Source organism: Euprymna scolopes, chromosome 19 (assembly GCF_053919585.1).
Source record: "Euprymna scolopes isolate OS-2025 chromosome 19, ASM5391958v1, whole genome shotgun sequence".
NCBI lineage: Eukaryota > Metazoa > Mollusca > Cephalopoda > Sepiida > Sepiolidae > Euprymna > Euprymna scolopes.
Genome location: NC_136500.1, coordinates 22,881,850 through 22,892,542, shown reverse-complemented (window position 1 = coordinate 22,892,542; position 10,693 = coordinate 22,881,850).

Below are 10,693 nucleotides of genomic sequence, written 5' to 3'. Positions count from 1 at the left end.
CCCTATATTTATGTACCCTGCGTCGGCGAGATCATTCTCTTATCACACAATATGATTATCTGGTTTGCACTTCAAACCACACCAAAGACCATAACCATGACCGGAAACTTTGTTTTCATCACCCTGGGCACGTTCCTATTATTCCTGGCAATCTAGAGATGCATTTTGGGTCTCTTGCTACTGAGTATATATTACCGAAAAAATTACCCATAAAGGAAAGCCAGGCAGGGACTGGTTTGCCAGATGTAAAATATACTACGTAATGAGGATCTTTTCCTGAATTGGATAGGATTTTATAAATAAAATTGACAAATGCATCTCTTTACTGTGCTGATGTCAACTGCACGTTCGACAGGCTCTGGCGATTATTAATCGATACAATTTTTTGTGTGTGGAGAAAAAACAGAAACTAAAAATATCTTCCAAGATAACTCCATATATAAATCTATTTATGAGTTTAATGTAAAGAATAATATTCCATTTTTAGATGTTCTCATTGGCTCTTACAACGATGCATTCATCACAGTTTTAAATATATCCGTATCAACTTATACATCCTAACCTACAGGATCCAATGTACACATTGATATAAAACAGCAACTGTAAAATATCATTTGTGCCGGGTAAACCTAATCTATTCAACCAGAAAATATTCTTTAATCCATTAAAAAACCATTAAGCAAGTTCTAATTAACAAATTAATTTATGCAAACAGCTTAGAAGGAAGATGCTTGCAGATGATTGTTAGCCGTGTCAAAAGATTGTGAAGGTCTGGTAATTAATCTATCCCATAGAAACGCCATCAATTTGGGTAGTAATGTTTCCTCTATGGTCATAGTATTTTAGGATTGTCATCAGGAGAGAATGTGCACCGTTTCAGGGCTTCCCTACCGACGGCTATTTTGCACACACACATTTCTAACAGTAATAACAAATAATTGTAATATCGGTTTTACTATCATCATACTTCCATGTAGAGTTATCTTGCATCTCTCTGCCTCTAGCTTAATTTGCTTATGCTTAAAACAAAACATGACTATCCAATATCCATAAGTAAATAACACCAACCAATACAACAAAATAAAATAAAATAAAAGAGTAAAAGTTCTTGAAGCATTTTACAATTAAATTAGACTTCTCATAACTAGTAACATTAATGAGGAAACTAGTCGCATAATGTGTGTGCTTTCTTTTAATTTTTTTATTTCATACATAACATCTATATTAATAAGAATAATCCTTTTAACATCACAAATTCATAACATAGTTGGAATTCTAAGATCTATATTTCGTTCGAAAAAAGAGCAAAAACATTATTTTTACATCATGGACGCACCAAATATTTCCGAATGAATTATATTGAGAAAGTCTTAAAATAAAGACGAAAGATTAATGAATATATGAACAATTTCTTTTTTTTTTTTTTGCTTTCTTTCATTTACAATTACGTTGTATTTGATTAATCTGACAAAAGTATTATTACTTTCATGGAATGTGTACTGACGAACTTGTTGCACTGTTGCACCCCGGCATAAATACCTTCGAGCAATACGATCAGCAGCAAATCTCTCCCATCATCGGATGCTGGAAGGCTTTGTACTCTAATAACCTTCTTGCTTGTCCTGATTGCCTTTGGAATTTCTTCCTTGTTCACTATTTCTTAGATTGTACCACTTTTCAGAAATTCAATATAACGTTAACAAACATCTCGCTGCACAAATCTCTACATAGGATGCCACCGTAAATATATATAGAAAGAGGCTTGTCTAAACTATTACGTTTTTACGCAAATATTAAGCAAATATAAATCATGTAGAATATTTGCATGAATATAATTACATGTAATAGTTAACTAAAGATGATCTCCCCTTAAGAAAACCAAACAAATCTAATAGGGAATTAATTAAAATGAATGTTTAAAAGAATATGCAAATTAGCTAGATCTTTAGCAGCTGAATGCAATTCCACGACCCCTATATAAGAAAGTTGTATTTTCTTGTTAAATGAATAGAAAAAAAAGTTTGTTCATATGAATATCAATACACAAAAAAATCAAATTTGTAGGAGTATAGATATTATTTTTTTTCATCAATATTCACATAGAAAACAAATCATATTAATTTAGTCCTAAATGTCTATAACATAGATTGAAAACTATACGTGATTCAGCTATTAGATACTTGTGACATAGACGTAAAATCATATTGATTGAGTGATAGATACGCGTGACATACAGGGGGGGGGAACGATTAAGTTGTCACCCTAACCCGAAAACAACATATGACCAAGCTCTCAATGTATGACCAAACGAAGTAGTCCAACTGGTTGAGATCGGGGAAAGAGACGGGTCAGAAAAAGAAGAATACAAAGTCGTAGCACTCCTTCTGAAGCAAAGTCTAAGTCTCTTTGGTTGGTTGGTTGGTTGGTTGGTTTTGTTTTACGGCATATCAACCCTTTTCAGGTTATTTAATGCTGAATCCAAAGATTTTGAAGAAAAAAAATTTAATAGAATATATTTGTTGTTTTCATGTCGGTTTCTATTTAACCCATAGTTGGGACCCTAACAGGTACTACCACTCCGGTCAGAGTGGACCTGGGAGCAATGGTAATTAAAGGGTAGCTCCACACTCCCCAAAGCCCACAAGCTGGGGCTTCACCACTGGATATAGTTTAAGGTCATATCCAGGACCCCCATTGAGGGACTTTTACCCTCTGCAGGGGGGCAGTCGGCGTATTCTAATGCCCCACCGACAGGGCCTCTAAGTCTCTTTGGATTTGTGGGCCAGCGACGAGTCCTGTTGCGACACCTAGGGTTTGCCAGAGACCATGTGATTGCACCAGGGGATCATCACACTCTTCAGCACATCCAGGTACACTTTGGTGTTAACTTTCAAGCCGGCTTCGAATATATGAGGCGCCATGATGTGGCTCTCACTTGAAACCACACCAAAGACCATAACCATGACCAGAAACTTTGTTTTCGTCACCCTGGGCACGTTCCTATTATTCCTGGCAATCTAAAGATGCATTTTGAGGGTGTTGGCAATGGTCCTGTTGTTATAACTTGGATCGGTAAAGAGCATGAGTTTTACAGCGGCGCATCTCCGATCTCACTCGTTGAACATTGTGTCACTTTCAGACATGATAGAAGGTTCTTATCGCTCTTAGGATTTGTACACAACTGACCAACTGGTAGATGGTCTGTAACAAAAAAAGAAAAACAGTTTTCATCAAACGGAAACGGAATCATGTCATCTTTTCTAAAGCGACAATTTCGTCATTTCACCCTGTAGATTCTAAATCATACTTCATTTATCCATGGATACTCATGCCATTGGTGTATCATTATAGTGATTTAGTGATATATACTTATCATGCAGATGAAAAATCATACTAGATGTAGTCTTAGATACTCATGACATGGATGGAAAATAATATTTTATTCATACCTAAATACTCCCGGAGTACATAAAAAAATCATACTCTAATAAAATTTTCTCGTAAAATAGATGAAGAATCCGACTTTATTCATTCATAGATACTCATGATCTAGTTGTAAAACCCTACCCAATTCAGGAAAAGATCCTCGTTGCATAGTATACTTATGTATACTATGTAACGAGGATCATTATTACATACTTACATAGATAGCTATTATGACATATAAGTTCAACCATATTTATTTAGTCATAGATTCTCATGACACAGAATGGAAAATCAAGCTTGATTCAATCATAGATACTTTTAACATGGGTAGAAAATAATACTGTATTCCTTCATCGATACACATGGCTTGGTTATAAAATCTTACGAGGGTTTCATCTCTCTGTTGCAGATATTGACGGCGTGAGACTCTAAGAAAGCAACCCCTGTCATGGACGTCCATTAGAAGCAAAGATGCGTTATTAAATTCCTCCACACAGAAAAAATTGAATCGATTAATATTCGCCAGTGCCTGTCGAACGTGCAGTTGACATCAGCACAGTAAAGAGATGCATTTGTCAATTTTACTTATAAAATTCTACCCAATTCAGGAAAAGATCCTCATTACGTAGTATATTTTACATCTGGCAAACCAGTCCCTCCCTGGCTTTCTTTTGCGGGTAATTTTTTCGGTAATATATACTTATTAGCAGGAGACCCAATGTTGCCCAGGAATGAATAAAAAGAACATTCATTTCAAACGCGTCCCTGTCATATAACAGAGTCTACTGTTGATTCTATAAATCAGGCTTTTCTTTTTGTGCGGTAATAAAATTTTTAAAATGCACGTGTGATTTTAGGCTGTATAAGGTGTTTACTTTAGTCAGAATCGCTTATTCCTTCTTTCATCAGATTTTTTTTTTATTATAGATTATCGATAGTCATCGAATACATTCCAGTACAAAACCAATCTAAGAACACTGCCATGCACATAAAGTACATTGGTGTGAAATTTCAAAAGAGTCCATTGTGAATGAACTCTCTCTCACACACACACACACACACACACACACACACACATACAAACGCACACATACACGCACACGCACACATACACACACGCACACATACACACACGCACACATACACACACACGCACACACACATACACTCACACACGAACTCACACACACACACTCACACACGAACTCACACACATATGCACGCACACACACACATACACACATACACACATACGCACATACGCACATACACACCCGCACACACAAACATACACACATACACACACATGCACATACACACACACGTACATGCACACACACGCACATACACATACACATACACACAAAGAGAAAGCTCCTTTTATATAACATAAGATAGCGATAAAAATGACGCAGATGTAAAATTATACTTAATTCAATTATAGATACTAATTGCTTAGAAACTTATTCTTAATTTGATCATAGTACTCATAATATAGATAGGAAATTAGACTTAATTCAGTTATAGACATATATTGCAGGGATGGACATTCACCTCGATATATTCAAAGATACTCATGCGCTAAGATGTGCCTTCAATAATTTGCCAGGCATTTAAAATTGCCATAGACTCTTGAAAATTCAGTATATTCTTGCTATACATCTTATGAGATGACTGACCAATTTTTATGATTTCAGGTTCAAATGAACAGCTACAGCAGGAATTAGAATACACCCTACTAAAGCCTGATTGTCACAGCTGGTGAATTTCAAAATGCAATCTAGACGTGAGGACAATTCAGAGAAACGATATGCAATAAAAAATCTTTTTAAACATGGAAAAAAAGCCACAGAAACGTATGGAATGCTTCAGACTGCTTTTGGACCATCTTGCATGAATCGAGCATCAGGTTTTGAGTGGCAAAAGAGATTCAAAAAGGCAGGCAGTCTGTGAGGGATAATGAGAGGTGTAGAGGGAGTAAGGGAGTCAGAACACCAAAGTTGATTGGCCAAATATAGAACTTCACCGTCATGTGTTCATAGAAGCAATAAGTGCACAGTTTGATGTCAAATGTAGGAATTGAAGAAGCGGAAGATTTGTGCAAAGTTTGTCCAAAAGATGCTCAAAGAAGATCAGAAAGAAAGACGTTGACATGATGGCAGGGAGATGGTCGAGCTGATCAATTCAGATCCCACAGTTCTTGATGCTCTGGTGACTTTTGATAAAAGCTGAATCTACTGCTATGACCCATATACCAAGAGACAGAGTTCCTAGAAAAAGCATTCTGGCTCTCCCAAACCTAAGAAGGCCAGACAGAGCCAATCCACCTAGAAACTTACTATGATCCCTTTTTTCACAGCACGGGCATGATCTACACACACACTAGGTTCCCACTAGACAGTCAACAAAGAATACTATGTTGAGATTTTAGCACAGTTAAGAGATGCGTTTGTCGATTTAAGTGTATCGACATGTATGTGGGTGACAAAGCGCGCTCCGGACGTTTACGACCGATGCATGAAAAGAAGCTGCAAAAGTTCACTGAGAATGGTGGTGATACTGATCAATTCTAAAGCTCAAAAGGTCACTCCTTATTGTGGTACCACTCCTGTCCTCGAAGCTCTTTTACGTTTTAGTTTTGGAGGTAAAAATAGGAGGCCCTAATTTGAAACGACCTTTGTAGATACCCATGTTAAATTTGGAAAACTATTCTTAATTCAAAAATTGATACTCATGATTTTGATTCAGACATACTTATAACTTGGATGGAGAAATCATACTTGATTTATTGATGGATACTCCTTACCTAGATGGAAACCATACTTTAATAGTCATAAAGATTCAAGATCATATTTGATTCAGTCAAAGTAATGATCGAATCGCCAAATATTATTTGGTACAGTCTTAGATACTCATTGCATCGATGAAAATCAATCTGGATATAGTCATATGTATTTATTACTAGGGCTATGACAACAGCATATTCTTTCCCTTGTTTTGACTCTCAGGTATATATCATGTATTGATATCTTAGATGTTTTTATGTATAGTAATGTGGTTATCGGTTGATTAATTGTGTCTAAAAGTGTCGGATATATACTCAATGAAAAGAATATGCTGTTGTCATAGCCCTACTCAGTCGGTAAACATGTACGAATATCATAATACAAATAGTATTAATATATTTTCGACACGTCACCGATGCAGTTGGCGCTTTGGGAGATAGCTGGCCTAGTTAGTGAAATTATATATATATATATATATATATATATATATATATATATATATATATATATATATATATACTTGTTTATTGTTATATAAACATGCTCACATCCCGCTGCTACAAATAGCCACTTGTTTCAATCAAACAACAGATATCATCAGGCAGCGACTTGACTATTCAAAAGTTCAATGAACCTTTGAATAGTCAAGTCGCTGCCTGATGATATCTGTTGTTTGATTGAAACAAGTGGCTATTTGTAGCAGCGGGATGTGAGCATGTTTATATAACAATAAACAAGTATTATCAGCTCTTTTTATTGAGCACTATCTAACAACCTCGTTGAATTCATTAGTCCATTACTTTTGAATATAAAAAAAACCCCGAGTATATATATATATATATATATATATATATATATATATATATATATATATATATATATATATATATATATATATGGAAAATCATGCTTGAATTTTTCAAAGGTATTAATAACCTAGATGTAATATCCTACTCGATTCAACTATAAATACTCGTGATCTAGATAGAAAATCCTACTTGACTAAGCCATATATACTCATTAGTATGGTATCAAAATCATACCAGAAACTATATAATAACCATTATCCAGTTCATTATTCAGAAAGACTTATCGATCCATATTTTGATGCCATAATACGTAGGTTTGTCTTTTTGTTTTTGTTTTTTGTTTTTTTTTTTTGGAGGGGGATTATTGAAAAGATCAGTTTTCACATAATATTTTTTTATGAATATTACGTTACTTATAAATGAGCAGCTGCCACCTGTCATATACGGCTTCTAATTGCAATGCTTTATCCGAAAAAGTACCCAAACGAATTTCTTGGTTCGAAGTTGCTTGCAATAATTGTTTTTCGTTTTTGTTTATTTATTTATTTATTTATTTTGATTAACAACAAAATGAAACTGAATGATGATTAATTTTAAAATTGTTTGAGCCAATTTTAATTAGAAATTCGAGAGAGAGAGAAGCTTGCTCAGTCGGTAAACATGTACGAAAATCATAATACAAATAGTTTTATATATTTGCGACACGTCACCGATGCAGTTGGCGCTTTGGGAGATAGCTGTCCTAGTTGGTGAAATTAGTATACTTGCTGCACTGGCACCAGTAGCTGTTAAAGGTCTTGATTTTATACCCTAGTGGTTTCCAGTCCCTTTTTTTTTACATGGTGGCACATTATTGGGCTTTTTAAAATTTCGCGGTACAAAAAAAAATGAATATTTAAATGAATATTTAAAAATTCTTATAGAAAAGAAAAACAAAAGTTTAAAAAAAATAAACAAACGATTTATTATATGTTTAATTTATTTATTTTTATATTCAAGTATCAATACCACATAGATAATGTGGGAGCTAGTATTTATTAATACAAATAACTCAGGTTATAACAATATGAAAGCTGTTTTCCATTTATAACAACTTGTAACGTTCACTTGTAAGCTCCTTGCTGGGAGACCCGACGTTGCGCGAGATTGAATGAGGGTAAACGAATGTCTCACGCTTTCAATACTTTTATTGTCATTGAAAATCGGCGAAGTCGCCTGTTTTCAATTAAACCGATTGATTGATTGAGGATCCACCGCGGTGCATCGGAAGGAAACTTCACATGCCTCCCCGCAGTGATTTAGTCCACAATACATTGTAGTCGACATATATTTTATCAAATTATTTGATTACAATTGTTTGAATTAAGATTTATAATGCAAAAGTCAAGTGTCATGTGTAAATTGTGCTCTAAACAGAAACATTCATTTCAAAAGCACTCCAGTCTTATCAAATAACTTATTATTTATTTTATACGCCAGACCCGTCTAAAACTTGTCTAATACACTTGTAACCTTATGCTGTCTCAAAAATCGGACCGTTCGTTCTGTAATCGGATTTTTTTAAATTATTGATTTTCGCTATTAATCGGAGGCATTCCGATACAAAACCTAGCTAAGAACATTCCCAGATACATAAAGTACATTTGCGCGATGTTAAAAAAATTGGTACAATCGTTTCTGAGTTCATAGGGAACAAACTCAGATACACACGCACGCGCACAAAGTGTATTTTATGAAAGAACTAAAATGCAAAATGCAATAGATCCAATGTGTTTAAATGGAAACATTAAACAATAAAAAAGGACCAATATATTTGAACTATACTTTGATTAAAACCTTACTTTCATTGAAAACAATGAAAAATGATGCCTCTATCATATTATATAATAGAAAATTTTCCTGTATGGTCCAGTAATGAAATGCAACGTTTTTTCTAGTGATAGTTTCGTAATTTTCATAATGGCGTCTATCGTGTTTTGCATTAGAACTTTCATATATATATATATATATATATATATATATATATATATATATATATATATATATATATATATATATATATATATATATATATATATATATATGTACGTTTTTTGTACCAAACAAAAAATGTCAATTGTTAACGTTTGGGGAAAATATTGATATTTGTTGTTGGTTTTTAAAATCCATTATATCTGAGTAACGTTTTTTTACCAGAAAGATAAAACCCTAAATTTTATCATATAGAAAACAGAATAATGTAAAACTTTTTCTACTGTTTTTAATTATATTTTAAATGTTATATTTTCCCAAAAAGTTAACAATTGACATTTTTTGTCTTGTACAAAAAACGTACATAAATATTTTTAAAAAACAAGGTTTTTGAAATAATTAATTTATTTATTTGTTGTCTAACTAAGATTTAGGATGATTTTCTAAGAGAATATGCAAAAATATTATAATATAAGTACCTGGATTTCAAATAATTCCACTTATTCATATAGGCAACCAGTTACTTCGCATCGATCTAGAGTCTAGATCGACAATGTTTACGTTTGCATTTGATAAAAAGTAAACTATGGAAGACCAAACAGGCCAAAAAAACTTATTTTTCAATGACGAAAAATTCAATGTATTATTAAGCTGAGGCTGGCCAGTACCAGATGGGTGACCATTTGTATGATTTTGGTTTTTAATGTGTATGTGTGTGGGGGCCAGGCTCCCCAAAATGGGTGGGGGGCAATTTAAAGCAGAATAAAAAAAATTATTTCAGCGCGTTTGGTCCACCGTAGTCGAAAGGCGGCAAACGTTTTCAAACGGGATCGAACAAATGATGCTATTTTTAACACAAAGGGCACAATATTTATCGATTTGTTTGTATCGTTTCTTCAAAGCATGCCCTGTTTAATAATGGGCATGCATTATTTGGCTCGCTAAAAAAAATGGCAATTTATTTATCAAAGATTTTAAAATGGCTTTTTTCGTATAAATATTATATATTTTTTTTTGCTTAACTTAAATTAATTATTTTACTCAACATATTCACCGAATTTCACACTTCAAGACTCAAAAGCGGGAAAATTAAACACAATCGAAGTTCTGATATTCAGACGTCAAAATAAGGTATGCAAACACTTTTTTTTATCTATAATTCTGTCTCTTACAACAACACAATATGTTGTGTTCAGTTTCAGATGATTATTTTAAGCATATTTGTACCCCCTCAAAACAAGGGGGGTTGTAAGCAAAATATATATATAAATATCGTTAATGAAAAATAAGTACGCTGATATAAAGTTCATTCTTCTCTTAATAATCGCTGAAAATTTCGTATTGATCGGATAATGACCTGATTTTTGGTAGATTTTTAAAAAGACGGTCCGTCAAAAAGTACTTACCTGCCCACCCCCCATATATATATATATATATATATATATATATATATATATATATATATAGAGAGAGAGAGAGAGAGAGAGAGAGAGAGAGAGAGAGAGAGAGAGCACAATTTAAGACTGCATATTGTACTTTACAAGAATTTATTTTCGGCAAGAATAAGACAGATGATGAGGGGAGGTTTTGTCATGATTTTGCCATTGCTTATGACCTCACTCAGATCGTTCGCGAACCCACCCGTGTGCCCGATACACCCAATCAATATGCAAGCCTCTTAGACCTTTTTCTCTCAACGTC